Below are 16185 nucleotides of genomic sequence, written 5' to 3' on the forward strand. Positions count from 1 at the left end.
CAGTTCAGATTCCGTTTAAAGTGATCACTTAAACGACCAAAAAAGGAAAAACTGTCCTGCCATGGCTCCGCCCCCATTCCTTGGTCACCCTTCTCAGAGCAGCTCAGAGACCAGAGCTCCTGGCAACTCTGCCACCTTTGTGAATGGATCTGGCACTTCCAGTTTTTGATGCTCAGACTCAGTTAAGGAGAGCAAAGGACTTGAAATTTGGTGGGTGGGTTTTATCTTTATTATCTGCTGGAGCCAGCCGGCAAAGTCGATCAGGTCCCGAGAACATGCATGACACGGTTGAGAAAGAATACTACAGCAAAGATGGGGTCGAGAGGATCAGACACGTCTTCACAAAGGGAAGCGGTCTGACCACGACCTTATTCAGCATCTTATATTTATACAGGAGAGCAAGAGAAAAACAAGACAGTTAGCATTTTTCTTGGCTGACCTATACATCTTACAAAAAGTCACAAGAAATCTTGAGAGCATGGGAATGGCACCCTGTTATTATTTCTTACACCAGATAACATTTCCTTGTGTGTGAGAAGTTTGTCCAGAACTCCAGGTGTCTGCAGTTAATAGTCGCCTAATCTCTGGGGTGGCAGGACAGAGAGCTATGTTTGCAAGCAAACCCTCAAAGACTGAGGCAGCTCCCAGGGCTGTGTCCTTTAGATAAAGGACCCCGTTCTCATGGGCAGCTCCCCGCATCTCCCCCTTTCTTTTTGTATAGGCGCACGCTTATGTTCCTTTAACCTCAGACAATTTCCATAGATGGAAGCCTTTATCACCCATAGATCATCAATCAGTTTTTTAATTAGACAAGGTGCAAGAAATAAAACAGTTAAAATTATTAAGAATAGTCCTCCTATGGCTGCTCCCAAGTGCCAAATACTATTGATGGTAGGTACATGTCGAAAAAGTTCTTTAACAAAAGACTCAGCTCTTTTTGCAACATCCAAATCAGGTCTGGGCACATTTTCAATGTTCATTATTTCCTGATGTAGATGCAGTAAATCTAAGGAAATATTTTCATTATGCCAAATACCTTCTAAATGAGCTTTCACCTTATCCCAAGCAGTTATACTACTATTATATTTTTTGGGGGTAACACAGATCCATCGAAAATCGGCATGACATTGTACCTGTAATCTCAACTTTATACCTTGAACCTCTTTGCCTAAAAATCTTATAACATCATAAAGGGCATTCAATTGGTCCTCTAGCTTTTTATCAATATCTTCTTGAGTCCCCAGGGTAACGGATACATTTTGTGCCAGATTATCAACAAAAGTTGCAGTTTGCACTGATTGTGCCAGGGACAGGGCTGCAGTAATCGAGGAGGCAATAAGGGTTACCAAAGCTACAAATCCCAGAATTATTAACCCTATTCCCCTGTGATAACACATTAAAGCAACCTCTACTTCTCTCCAAAGCTCAAGTCCTTTTTCATCACACCAAGACCCATTAATCTTTACAGGAATCATAACAAAAGCAGGCTATCTTAAGACTAGAACCCTAGTTTGATTAGTAATTCCCCTGACACAGTTAGTCAAAGTACAATTGTTACAAGTTACATTATAATTTCGTGACCCAAGTTGTATATTGATAGATCCTACTAATAAAACATAAGGGTGAGGTACACATGCTCGAGGGTACCTCATGGTGAGATTCCATAAATAACCGTGTCTCACTTTCGATCCCACCTGAAGGTAGGAACCCTCACATCCAAGGGCGGCAGCTAGTTTCCAGATTTCTGTTTGGAACACTTTAGAGCCACCCAAGTTCCAAATACGGGATGCAAACTTTCTATTATCTTGTGCTCCAGGGTTTCTGTTCGAATCTGGAGACCAGTCCCACAATGATTCATTTGTCCCAAATATGTTATAAACCGTGGCAGTCTCATTTCGACACAGTTTCCATGGTGCAGCAGTGACTCTTCCCCTTGTTCCAAAGTCGCAGAAAGGGATATCTAAAGGACCAGTTCCACTACGACGTTGAGGAATTCCAGATTCTTTCGTTACTCCAGGAATATATAGGCGCCAACCATTGTCATAATCAGCATATCCTGACTCCCCAACAAAAAGGCATCCTGTGGAATTAAAATATCTAGACAGACAGATAGGTAAACGATCAAACACTCCATGATAAGAGAAATTAACTTGATTAGGAATAATATGTTTATCTGAAAACCCCCCCAAAGCCACAGTATCATTAGTATAAATGGGAATGGACTGATCCTCCCAGCCCACCGGTTGGAGAAGGGGAGGGTCGGGAAAATAAGCCCAGTAAGCATTTGAATCTTCTTCAGAATGTGCAGTATTAATCTGATTTAAGGTAATTAATAAGGTTATCAGAAAGCTTAAAGGCGATATCGGATCGCCCTGCACAGCAACACGATTCTGTGCCTCTTGCATCAATGCCTGGAGTTGTTGCCGAGATGGTAATTCATCATGCTCTTGAATCGTCAATCTCCTCATCTGGTTTACTAGAGATTGTCTCCACCGTGCATACCAACCTTTCCGGCAGCCATCGCAGCGCTTTGGCATCCTGTGGGAAAACACAAACATGCCCTCGTCCCCAAATTATTACAGGATCTGGTCCATACCATTTTCCCACAAGTGGGTCTTTCCAAAAGACTTTCGGTCTTATTGTTTGCGCATCAAAGTTCCAAAATCGCTGTGCTGCTGAACAGCCACGTATATCCAATTGTAAAAAATTTAGAACAAATAAAGCATGATTTAGAGAGTTGGAGGGGGTACTGACATACAATTCCCCCTTCTTTAGTTTTTGCAATTGATGTTTGAGAGTTTGATGTGCCCGTTCAATAATGCCTTGACCTTGAGGATTATAAGGGATACCTGTTTTATGTGAGATAGACAACTGCGTACAAAATAGTTGAAAATTTTTTCCAGTGTATCCTGGACCATTGTCTGTTTTTATGGTCTTAGGGGTTCCCATCACAGCAAAACATTTAATGCAATGAGCTATACAATGTTTGCTAGCTTCTCCGGATTGTAGAGAGGCATGTAAAAAGCCAGAGAAGGTGTCAATAGTAACATGAACAAATTTTTGTTTACCAAATTCAGGAATATGGGTAATATCCATTTGCCATATGTCGTTTGGCAACAATCCTCGGGGATTAACTCCATAATAGGGGACGCTAAAAAATTGAGGACATGTTTGACATTGCTTAACAATCTGTCTGGCAGCGTCTCGAGTAATGCCAAATTGAAGTCTTAAGCTATTGCTGTTTTGATGGTGTAAGCTGTGGGAAGTTTTTGCCGTTTGTTCCAATGAAGGAAATATCATACGTGTAGCTTCGTCAGCCAAAGCATTGCCTCGTGCTAAAGGTCCAGGAAGTCCAGAGTGAGCACGAATATGACCGAAATAGCATTTATTAACTCTGGAGCAAATTAAATGTTGTATATCACAAAAAAGAGTTTGGATAGTAGAATTCAGGGTACCAATAAATGGAACAGTCTCAATAGTGTTTAAGGCTCTTATGATATATTGACTGTAGGAATATAAATTAAATGGAGCAGAGATTTGTAATAGAGCCTGAAAAACGGCAAACAGTTCTACTTCTTGAGCAGACTTATAATTAGTATGCCAGGCGGCAGTATTGTCCTGTATAATCAAACTAGCTATTCCATTAGAAGAGCCATCAGTAAATACAGTTAGGGCGTCGGCAAGGGGCTGAGAAACAACGATTTTGGGGAAGATAAATTGGTGATAGTGAGCAAATTGCAAAATTTTATCCGAGGGATAATGATTATCAAGCCGTCCACTAAAACCAGCTAAGGCAATAACCCAATTGTCGTGGTGTTCAGTCCCTGTCACCGATTGATATCCGCTGTGATCCCACACTGCTAAGCAAACTCAGATTTCCATAGTAAATAATCTCCTCAAGATAGACAAGCCCGAGCAACCTGTTTCCAATCATTAGGTGGCAGATTTTGATTTCCTAAAGCCTCTATAATAGCCTGAGTAAACGGCGCAGTCGGGCCGTATTGTGCACAAGCCATTTTTAACTCTTTCAGTTGCTTAAAGGGCAGCGGTTCATAATACCTCTGCTGTTGGGCATTTTCAAACACTGGATAGATTCCTGAAAACCCGGGAATATGTTCTCCTTCATCATTAGCTCGCTTAATCGCTTGTTGAAGAAGAGATAATAATATCTCACTTCTAGTTTTTATGTTTTCACCAGGCAAAGAAGCAGGGATAGATATAAGCTCTCGCAGTTCTACGAAAGGCAGACGTGGGTCGAGCCCAGCAAGAACCCAGGGAGGATATGCTGGAGGCGCAGGCTGGCTGGAGTGGGAGTCTCCCTGTGCATCCTTTTTTACTGCTATAACAATTTTCTGAATTAAATTCTCCAGCCGTTCTTTGAAAAGCCCTGAATGCTTTAATTCCCCCTTTCCTGAGGGGGGTTGCATGCTAACCATCATCTCCCAAGGCATATCCTCTCTATGGTACTGAGCCGCTTGTTCATTTAACTCTTCCTGTTCATCAGAGCTTAACACATCATCACTCCCTCCAGCCTTACAAGCTGTTCCCTCAGGCACGGCATAAAGCGGCTCAGGCAGAGGGGCGGAAGGCTCTGCAACTTCGGGTTCTGTGGAATCCTGGAGGGCCGTTTGAATCTTATGTCCCTCATGTTCAGGATCCAGACAGTCTCTTATGAGGGTCCACAAAGAAAAAGCATCCACAGGGACACAATTGGGACCATGTAAGGAATAATATGTCTGCAATTGTTTTCCTACTTTTTTCCAAGTTTCCAGACTAACTGTTCCTCCCTCTGGGAACCAAGGACAAACTTCTTCTATAAAAAGTAAAAACTTCTCTAGCTGTAACTTATTTACATGAATTCCCCTGCCTTTTAACGTAGTTTTCAACGTATGTACAAATAACTGGCGGCTATTGCCTTGTCCCATGACTTACTACTCTCGACAATAACACTCCCTGCCCCTTACTTCAAATAATTAGGAATTCCTCGTTACTTACCTCAATTCTGACGGGCAGCGGCTGTCCTCACGCTCCGATTCTCAAGTCCCTATTCGGGCGCCACCTGCCGGAGCCAGCCGGCAAAGTCGATCAGGTCCTGAGAGTGTGCACGACGCGGCTGAGAAAGAATACTACAGCAAGATGGGGTCGAGAGGATCAGACACGTCTTCACAAAGGGAAGCGGTCTGACCACGACTTTATTCAGCATCTTATACAGGAAAGCAAGAGAAAAACAAGACAGTTAGCATTTTTCTTGGCTGACCTATACATCTTACAAAAAGTCACAAGAAATCTTGAGAGCATGGGAATGGCACCCTGTTATTATTTCTTACACCAGATAACATTTCCTTGTGCGTGAGAAGTTTGTCCAGAACTCCAGGTGTCTGCAGTTAATAGTCGCCTAATCTCTGGGGTGGCAGGACAGAGAGCTATGTTTGCAAGCAAACCCTCAAGGACTGAGGCAGCTCCCAGGGCTGTGTCCTTTAGATAAAGGACCCCGTTCTCACAGGCAGCTCCCTGGAATTATCCATAATATGGAAAGAGAAGAAACAAAGATAATCTCTACTCCCATGAAGGCAAGCCTGACCTCTAAGTCCTCCTGGTAAAGATGAACACAGAACACCCAGTCCCCAACACTGAAGACCCCATCCCCAACACTGAAGCCTCCGTCCCCAGAAGATTACAACAATCAACTCTCGTAATGTGTGGATCTTAGCACAGTGTCTTTAACACATATGTGTGAGCAGGCAGTAAATCCTCATGAAACATTGCTTTCATGAATGCATACATGTTGTTCCCCCACTGTTCAGACTCCACTGCTTTCTCTAGTCCCTACTCATTTTGCAAGTGGTGAGCAGAGAATGTCATCTTTCCAGAAGTTGGGGGTGGGTCTTCACTGGGAGCAGCAGTATTTGTGTTCAGATAGGGTGACTGTGTGTAAGGCACTCAGGCACTGTTCTTGATTTCTCTAGATTAATGCTGCTGGGAATGAGGTCTGGGGGAAGCAACTTCATTGATTGCTCAAATTGCAAATTAATGACCCAGACTTGGAGAGTCATAACCTCTGAGTATTAGGCCCCTATTACTGTTTTTAATGGGATTCAAAAGTGATTCATATAGATGGGAAATTCTGAGCAACATTCACCAAAGTCATTTTCACCTTTGACTCTCCATTGGGATCATTTCTGTTATTTTTAGAACTCTACAGTCCTCTGTGTTACATCCCCAGAGCTTCTGTCAGTTACTCCTACGTAAGGCCCAGGATCAATGATATCTTAAAGAAGTGGCCCAGGTTACTCTATTGTGACGCTGGGTAAACACTGGGAGGCTCCCAGATTCATTTCTGAGGACCCAGTGGAGGGTGTGGGTGCTGGGGAGGCCTGCTTGGCACAGACGTGAATGGGGGACTGTCAGTCTGCCTCACGCTCCTGGTGTCGTAGTGGAACATTCAGGTGTCTCTAGGAGATGAGGAGAAACTCACACAAACTCCATAAAGGAACTCTGTAAACGCACAGATTTTCCCAGGCCCCCAAAAGCAATGGAAGAAGAGTTAGAACATCCCTTGCTGGGCGTGGGGAAGCCTCTGGTTCTCACTCCGATTGCCATGGAAGATCATCGGAGCAAAAGGAAACCCTTAGAGGATTTAGGAGCATGGGGAGTGGAGCAGGAAAGGGACCTCTGTGACAGCGGGACACAGAGGCCCGGACTTCTCAAAGGAATCCCCAGTGAAGCAGAGCCGCCCAAACCACACTTTAGGCCTCGGCTCCTCCGTCACCTTCGGACATCACCTCTGTGCGATCTGCTTATTCATCCCCACCTACCTGGGTGCATGACTGTTGTCTCCTTTTCTTCACATCCCAGAGCTCTTCTTGGCTCAAAAAAAGGTGACCAGATTCAGCTTAGAGACAGCAAAACCTGCTTATTAAAAAAAAAAAAAAAGGGAACATATTACTCATCCTGGGGTTTCTACAATATCCAACCCAGTAGTGTTCAGTAGTGGAGAAGGCAGTGGTATCCCACTGCAGTACTCCTGCCTGGGATCCCAGGGACGGAGGAGCCTGGTGGGCTGCAGTCCATGGGGTCGCTAAGAGTCGGACACGACTGAAGCGACTTAGCAGCAGCAGCAGTGTTCAGTAGAGATGACACTATGTAACCAGCAAGAGTTAATTTTAAATTTACACTGGATCTGCTTCAGTGACTTTAACTCTTTTTTATTGTAAACGTACATAACTGCCTGCCCCAGGGAGATAACCGGAGCTGCCCACCTGTGAAGGACTGTAAGGAAGTGCAACTAACACATTCCCCTGCCTGAGGCTTGCCGTTCTATGAGACATTTGCAAGGGTTTAATAGTCTTTTTACGTGGTTTCCTCACCTCCCCCTATCTCCAATCCATAAATAACCTAGCAACCAGGCCCTGAGAAGATGGTTATTACAAGGCACTAGCCTGCCATCTTCTCTGTCAGCCAGCTCCCGAATAAAGTCCCTTCTTGATCCCAACACCTCTGAGTAGAGTGAGCCTGGACTCTGGTAACAGCTGTAAGTTATACAAAATGACTTCACCAAATAGTATTTCCTGACAGCCTCTTTAAAACACTTAGGAAGCATTTCTCATTTGCAGATCCTTAACTCTACTTCCAAGTACTACTCAATCAAAAGTAAGGAATGGTTATTTGATTTTAAGATGTGGGCAACAATATCTTATTTTATTTTAAATATCTAGAATGACCACTCATCTAGAGCGAAAGATGCAGATCGGCTCAAGAAATGAGGACAAGATGAAACATCAGGATTTTTTTTTCGCATCAACAAATTGTTATTTTCTTGAAATGATTTCATTTTTAATTTGTGATTATATTACAGCATTTTAAGATACTTGAATATATACTGCTGCTACTGCTAAGTCACTTCAGTTGTGTCCAACTCTGTGCGACCCCATAGACGGCAGCCCACCAGGCTCCCCCATCCCTGGTATTCTCCAGGCAAGAACATGGAGTGGGTTGCCATTTCCTTCTCCAATGCATGAAAGTGAAAAGTGAAAGTGAAGTCACTTCAGTCGTGTCCAACTCTTAGTGACCCCATGGACTGCAGCCCACCAGGCTCCTCCATTCATGGGATTTTCCAGGCAAGAGTACTGGAGTGGGGTGCCATACAGAACTTTTTTTTTTTCCCCCTGGAGAAACAAAAAGAAACAAGAAAATAACTGTGAAACAGTAATGGAATTGAAGGAAATTTACACGGATTTCCCTGGTGGTCCAGTGGCTAAGACCCCGCTCTCCCAATACAGGCGGCTGATGTTCAATCTAGTCAGGCAACTGGATTCCATATGTAACTAAGTGTTCGCGTGGTGCAAGGAAGACCCAGCACAGCCCAAATAAAAAAATACATAAATGTATAAATAAATAAAATTTTTAAATTAGAAAAAGGAAATTTATAGAACACTTAATAACAAAAGCCTGAACAAAGATGAGAGGCTTCATTTTCCAAAGGAATCTCCAGGCAAGGGAAATGAAGTAGAGAAAGACAATTCCCATGAAATGCGATGGTTCATGCACAGTTCTCAGTAGACCCCTCCAAGACCCTGTTAATGGTAATTGGAAAATTATTATCTTTTCAGTTGAGGAATCTGGCCAACTGCCCCTGATTCAAGTGAACAAAATTAACATCAGCTGTGCTGGGACAAATTGCTATTAGCTGCCTGCATGCAGGACTCATTGCCATTGTTGGGACAGTTTTGCAAAATAAAAAAGTGAATGAAAACATTAACCCTTGAAACATTAATCTGCTTATGAGAACAGGGTTAACAGCTCATTTAAAATCACATGTAACTCTCAAGTCCTGTACTGTCGTGTATTTTGAATAGAAAGTCTTTCCTTGAGGCAACTGAGAGCTCTCTCTGTTTTTTAGAACTCTGCGTTATTTCTAGGCCATACAGCAATCAGCTTTATCGGAGCATTTTCATTATCCTTGTCTATATAGACCAGGAGTCCCCAGCCTCTAGGATCTGATGCCTAATTATCTGAGGTGGAACTAATAGAATAATAATAGAAATAAAGTGCAGGATAAACGTAAAGCACTTGACCCATCCGGAAACCACCCCCTGTCCCCGATCCATGGAAAAATGGTCTTCCATGAAATCAGTTCCTGGTGCCAAAAAAAGGTTGGGAACCAATGACGTAGACTGATGCTGAATCCAAACAGGACCTAGATATTACATACTCTCCTTCTTCACTGATGTCCCACGACCTACCCTTACATTCAGCAGGCATCTTCTGTATTAACGCATCCCCAAGTTAATAAGAAAAAAGAACATTTTCAACATGTGCACATCAGTAACTTATGGCAGGAATTTGTCATGCTCTAAAGGGAGCCTGTGGAGAAGGCAGTGGCACCCCTCTCCAGTACTCTTGCCTGGAAAATCCCATGGACGGAGGAGCCTGGTGGGCTGCAGTCCATGGGGTCGCTAAGAGTTGGGCACGACTGAGCGACTTCACTTTCACTTCTCACTTTCGTGCATCAGAGAAGGAAATGGCACCCCACTCCAATGTTCTTGCCTGGAGAATCCCAGGGACGGGGGAGCCTGGTGGGCTGCCGTCTATGGGGTCGCACAGAGTCGGACACGACTGAAGCGACTTAGCAGCAGCAGCAGCAAAGGGAGCCTGGATGGAGAAAATGGAGAGAAGACAGTGGGATATCCTAAAGACCTAACCTTGGCTATCATTAGGAGGAAAAAAAGTATCAAAAGTAAATGTTAGGCAGAACCACCAGAGATACAGAAGTAAATGTTTACAAGGTCTGAATACGTGGGACATCAGCAAGAAAAGAGGGCACGGCTGCTGACCTGAGTCACAAATTTTATCTGAGAAGCTACCATTTCTTCCTCTTTCTCCTCCATTTCTGAGTTTCTTTCTCAGATGCTATTATATAGAGAAATCACACCTGTACATCTTTGAAGGCATTATCAGCACAGCATTTTCACCTGCTACCTCCTGTATACTCAGGAGGCCTGTGAAGTGCAGAAAGACCACACTGCTCTGTCCTTTGCCACGTGGCATATTCAGGAGAAACGAGCTTCTATAAGGAAACCACAAGGTAACGTTCTCCTTCCCCGTTTTCATATGCCCTTCCGTCTCACGGTCCACTATGCTGCCACAGCAATGGGGAGGGTGGGGAGCACTGACCTGGCCCACCCACACAGACTCTGTTACCTTGAATCAAAGGTTATCAAGCAAAGGTTACTCAAGTCTCACACCACAACAATACGACAGCCCTCCTGCATCATCCTGGTTTCATCTGGGAATTGCCTGGAAAACGTAATTAGTATTCTATATAGATTATGTTGGTCACCTAAAACTATGTTATACAATTTTGTGAATCAAATACAATATTGAACGTCAACTATGTGTGTGTGTTAGTCACTCAAATTGTGTCCAACTCTGTGACCCTATAGACCGTAGCCAGCCAGGCTCCTATGTTCCTGGGGTTCTCCAGTCAAGAAGACTGGAATGGGTTGCCATTTCCTTCTCCAGGGGTTCTTCCTGACCCAGATTGGAACCTGTGTCTCCTGCATGGGAGAGAGATTCTTTGCCACTGAGTCACACGGGAAGCCAAATGTCAACTATATTTTTTAAAAAATGTACTCTCGCCCAGACCAATAGACAGAATCTGAGAGGAGTCACAGGAGATAGTAGTAATTAAAACTCACCTAGTCATCTTTACTAGTAAGCCTAGGGTTAAAAGCACTTATGCAAATCTTGCCTCTCAAACTTAAATATGCATACAAAGCAGTCCGCATCCAAGGAAGAAACTGATGCTGCAGGTTTGGAGTGGGGCCCATCAACTGGCATCTTTAACAAGTTTCTTCCTTGTGTCTGCTGGTCGCCTAGACCGTTTTGAGTAGCAGTGGAGCAAGCAGGCACACCACACCTCAGCCATGACCACCAAATACCCTGTCTCAGGACAACTACTGTCGTCGCCACCAAAGACCACCATATCACGTCTTGAAGGCTCACACGCCTGGCTGGCACTTTAGGGCATACGGAAGCCTAATGAAGGCTGTAACACCTGAGTAAGTTTCTGCTTGGAACACATGTATATCGTCATCAGGGCAATGACTACTGAGTCTCCACCGTGTGTTTGCAGTAGGTTATAATGCGCTGTTTTGGACATCTCACAGTTGTTATTAGAGTTAACCGTTATGATACCCGAGGGTTTGGGCATTAGGAGTCTCACAATAACCATGATGATGTAGGTAGAAACTCACCTATTTTTCTGTTTCTCTATCACTGACTTTTATTTTTAATATTTGCATACAATAGAGACTACCTACAGATGGCTGGAGGAATACAGAAAGGAAGGCTATCTTAGTTCAGAGTTGTTTTTAGAAATTTATTATTTTGTGTTTACTTTTACTCTTTTCTTTTCTAATAGTGAAGGAGGAAACAGAACAGGGCCAGACAGTGGACTTTGAGCTGTATGCCCAGTATCTGGAAACGACATACCAACTGGAAACCAGACCCCGCTGCCACCGCCCCCCCCCCCCCCCGCCCCGCCCCCACACCTGCCCATGGGAGAGCCCCAGGGCTTGTACCTAGACTCTCTGCCGCCTAAAACAATACCCTAATTATCTGTGTAACCCGAATAGAATCATACATTCTATTATGCTTACTGGGGTATGATCACAGGACTTTTGATAATTGTCCACTGTTATTAATTGACCACCTAGGCTTAAGGCATATGAATCACAGGGGAACTTTGATTGTGTCTTTCTTTTCCTTTCTTCAGACTAGTTTCAGAGAATTTGGGGAGGTGGGTTTTAGCACGTACACTTAGGGTACATAAGGTTTTCATAAAAACTGGTCGGGGTCCTTGGCTAAGAGGAGACTCTGCCTTGGGCCTGCCGGTGTAATAAACTGCACTCCGCTGTCTGCATTGTCCTTCTGAGTGAGTTTGTTTCCCGAAACACGTGGCTACAACAATACGGTACAAGATTTAAGTTCTTAAGTAAAAGCCAATTAGCTTTCCTGACTAGGTGTATTTTTTATACTCCCATAACTCAAAGGACATGAGTTTGAGCAAGTTCCAGGAGTGGGTGATGAAAGGGAAGCCTGGCGAGCTGCAGTCCATGGGGACGCAAAGAGCAACACGGGACACGACTGAGCGACTGAACTGCAGCTATACAGGGTAATTTTTATTCCTCTATGTTCTCACTAAAATTTGACGTGACCCATTTTTGGTTTATTTTTTAATTTAGGCACCCAGAAATTTGAGGTGCATCTTTTTCTGTTTCCCTGGTCTAGCATAAAGAAAATGTGACATATTTATACACACACACACACATATATTTTACTCAGTCTTACAAAAAGAGACATCCTTCCACTTCAGACAATGTGAATGAAACGGAAAAACATTACTCTAAGCTGAAAAAGCGAACGCAGAAAGGAAAATAGTGTGTCCTCTCAATTTTGTGTAGAATCTACTAAAGTCTAATTCACAGACCAGCAGGCTGTCTGGCCACTGAGGCACTTGCCAGGCTGGAAATGCCCCCAACACATGCTGTAGTCAGACCTCTGCCCCCTTTGTGAGGCGTGCCGAGAGTCAGAGCCGCCTGGTAACCAACAACCATTACTCTGGGCATCGCCTTGTTGTTCACCACTCATGCCCCATCTCAGAGCCTGCAAGTCTTACCTGGGAGCCGCAGTTGCGTTCCGCCGGCGCTCCTGCGCCCTCTTGCGGCCATCCTCTCTAACGACCACTCCCATCCCTTCCTCCTGACAGCCCAGGCCCAGGGGCTTGCTTGGCCTTGGGCACCTTCCAGCCTGATTTCGTTCCTCTTCTCCCTCTAAGTGCAACGAAGTCTCTACATAGGGGCGTATTTCTCTCTCAAAGTCTGCCGAAGCACTCACTCACCTCTCCCTTCTCCACCACACTACTCCGTTCACCCTTCCGCCTCCACCTCTGGAACCCACGGGGCAGCACTTCTTAAGTTCCAGCCCCCAGCCTCCCTCCAGCCTGGATTCTTCCCGGAGCCCGGAAAGTTCTGGGGCTGGAAGCCAGGCTTCCAGGTCGCTGGTTGCGGGATCATACCGGGAAGGCGAGGAAAGGATGGGGAACTGGAACTTTCAAGCCCATCCACCTCCTTCCAGTGGAAGGAGGAAGGCATCATTTTAATAGTACTTTTCATGGGTCAGCCTGCTCCCCCACGCTATGGTGATTAATACTCACTTGAGGCGGCAGGGACGACCTCTTAACTGTCTCCCTCGATTCCGCCAGAAAGGTCGGGGCGTCTGTGATACCGCTGGTCCCGACCTCTTTTCTGGGCGGAGGCCAGCGCTCCAGGGGTCCCTTCAGTCCAATCCCCGCTCCCCTGCCCTCGGTACTTGCATCTCAGAGAGGAAGGAGCGCAGAGAGATTTGGCTGAATCCAGGGACCTGCTAGCCTAGGGATGAATTTTAAGCCAGAACGTCCCAAGACGCAAGTGGAGTGAAGTGAAAGTTGCTCAGTCGTGTCCGACTCTTTGCGACCCCATGGAAAGTCCATGGAAGTCTCCAGGCCAGGATACTGGAGTGGGTAGCCTTTCCCTTGGCCGGCGGATCTTCCCAACCCAGGGATCGAACCCAGGTCTCCCGTAATGCAGGCTGATTCTTTACCAGCTGAGCCACAAGGGAAGCCAAGACGCAATTAAAAGTTATTAGAACCTCCTGTAAGAGGGGGAGGGGAGGTTAGGAGGCTGAGGCCCACCGCAACGAGTCCAGCCTCGGAGGACCCCCGCACAGCCTCCCCCGACCCCCAGCTTTCCCGCCTTCAGGAAGAGGGGCGCTGCGACTTCAGCCCGGACTCTGCACCTGCCGCTCCCCAACTCCAGTTAGGACGCGCAAGTCGGCCCTCTCCCCACCCCGGGAGGCCCGAGTCAGCCGGGCGGAGGGTACCGGCGACAGGACGGACCGAAGTTCCCCCGGAGACGCCGCGCGTAGCTCTTCCTAAACAGCAGCAGCGACTGCGAGCGACCCCGCGCGCCGCGCGCAGCAGCCGGGGACGCGCCGCAGGGGCCGGACCCACTTACCCGGCGCGCGGCCCCGAGGGCTGACGGGTTTTGGCCGGAGCGGTGAGGCTTTGGGTGGGGTCGGGGGTCGGGGTGTGGGTCAGAGTCACGCCCTCCCCCTCTTCGTTTCCGGGGCGGGGAAGCGACGAGAAGCCGAGAAGCGAACTGAGGCTCGGCGAGGATCCCCGGGGGGCGGGGCCGCGTGGCCTCGGGTCAGGCGCCCCAGCCTAACTGCCTTCAGGTGTCCCGGAGGACGGTTGACCGCAGTGTCCTGGGATTTAGGTGTTGCTCCATCCTGGATGACACTTATGGTACAAAAGAGTATGGACGGCTCAGAAGCGGGTTGAAGATTTCTATCACAATAGGTAGGACAGGGGGCCGAATTAATAGACGGCTTTGTATTCCTTGAAAGCATCTTGTCGGCTTTAGTTTTTAGACATTGGGAAGTCATAGGTTTTTAAAGCATGGGTGACTTGATTTGTGGGTTTTGTCAGGAAGTATTCTGGCAGCACTGTGTAGAGTGGTAGGGGAGGAAGCTGGTGCTTGCAGGAGAGGTCTGAGACATGAGTGCAGCAGTCCACGTGAGGACCCACGCGGGACTGAACCCATGCACGTGGAGTGACCGAGGAGAGAGGAAGCATGAATCCCGTTTTGGGGTGAGGAAGAGGGAAAATTTTAGGAGGGCATCCCGATTGCACTTGGTTGATTAAATGGGAAGGAAAGCTTTTCTTTTAGACGCTTGGCTTTTTTTTTTTTTTAAGGTGAAGTTTTTTACATGCAAGATATTTGAGATCTTTATGGACCAAAGGAAAGGGAGATGAACACGGGAGAATAGTTGGTGGTGTGGAACTGCGGACAGCTCCAATTGATGTCTAAGATTGAGGATTCTCCCAAGATGGTGGCTGAGTTGATGTACTGTGGGAAAGAAAGACTTTCTGGAAAGTCCAAGAGGTGTATTTGGGAGTAAATGCTGCTTAGGTTACATAGTTACTTAACAGGATCTGTGATAAGACGGAATGACCTGAGAAACAGAGTTAGGAAAACAAGAACAATTTTAGGGCATATTCTGTCACACTTGACTGGCTTTTTCTCAGCCTGTTTGGCTCTGATGAGCAGTGATGTGTGTCTCCAAGGTGTTCACAGGGGTACTCACACCCTCAGAACATTCCAGGCGTTCTTGTAGGAGTGAGAAAGTGGTAAGAGTGTTAGTATTCTAAGCAGATTAATCTCTCTCCTCTGATCAACTTGCAGATTTTAGTATTTTTTGTAATATTAGAAGAAAAATGGCTTAAAGTTCCCTGCTGCTGCTGCTGCTAAGTCGCTTCAGTCGTGTCCAACTCTGTGCAACCCCAGAGACGGCAGCCCACCAGGCTGCCCCGTCCCTGGGATTCTCCAGGCAAGAACACTGGAGTGGGTTGCCATTTCCTTCTCCTAGACTCACTTATTTTTCAAATACTTACTATTCTGGAGCTTTGGTAAATCCTCTTCACTCTCACCTTTGGAAAATAGGCTCTCCCAGCTTTCACTTCTACACCTTAGTGAGCAAATTACAATTTTGTGTGTGCGCTGTTTTCATAAAATTTGTATGACTAGCTTCCTGTGTAGTAGAAGCAAAACATATACAAAGTTTAAAAGGGAAAATTAACCAGTAATTAAGAGCATTTCATAAAACAGCTTTTTGTGTGTGTGTGAATATTTCTCTTAAATGTGTTTTGAGCAAATGCTGTCATGGAAAGTGGGTTGTTTTTCTTAACCTGGCTATAATTTGTATGATCTATCTGCTGAAAGGGCCTAGAAGCAGTGGTAGGCTATTAGCAATGAGTGTACCTTGAGACAAGATCTTGGTTTCTAAAAAAAACATCTCCTGCTGAAAGGACCTGGCATTTGCAGAAATGGCTGATTCCAGGGCTGGTGAGGGAAAGTACATGCTGGAACATCTTGTGCCAGAAAGCAAGAAAGCGGTCAAACAAATGGCGAGGGCATGTCAAAGCGATGCAGGAATCAGGTTTATGGAGTTCTAATTTAACGTGTCTGGAACTACTGGATATCAAAATAAAATGGATTATAGACCTCTTAAATAGGAATCCATATTTTAATATGTAAGTCAATACATGGGTGTAGGAGAAGTTCTGCTTACTGTCAACTGATAAGT

At 45.6% G+C, this 16185-nt stretch overlaps 1 long non-coding RNA gene across 5 annotated transcripts; it reads right to left on the reverse strand.

Annotated features, from left to right (window-relative positions):
- Nucleotides 1–206: 206 nt before the first annotated feature.
- On the reverse strand, nt 207–14218 carry LOC109576470 (uncharacterized). Of its 5 annotated transcripts, none has more exons than XR_011562925.1 (4): nt 14055–14218; nt 6816–6909; nt 4996–5203; nt 207–2538 (listed from the first exon to the last, which is right to left on the reverse strand). It is a non-coding gene; the product is annotated as an uncharacterized lncRNA (long non-coding RNA). The 5 variants fall into 5 exon arrangements; XR_011562924.1 differs by having other exon boundaries at nt 6816–6912; XR_011562927.1 differs by lacking the exon at nt 14055–14218 and adding an exon at nt 13937–14048.
- Between the last annotated feature and the right edge of the window lie 1967 nt (nt 14219–16185).

Source organism: Bos indicus, chromosome 22 (genome assembly GCF_029378745.1).
Source record: "Bos indicus isolate NIAB-ARS_2022 breed Sahiwal x Tharparkar chromosome 22, NIAB-ARS_B.indTharparkar_mat_pri_1.0, whole genome shotgun sequence".
In the NCBI taxonomy this organism is placed as follows: Eukaryota; Metazoa; Chordata; class Mammalia; order Artiodactyla; family Bovidae; genus Bos; species Bos indicus.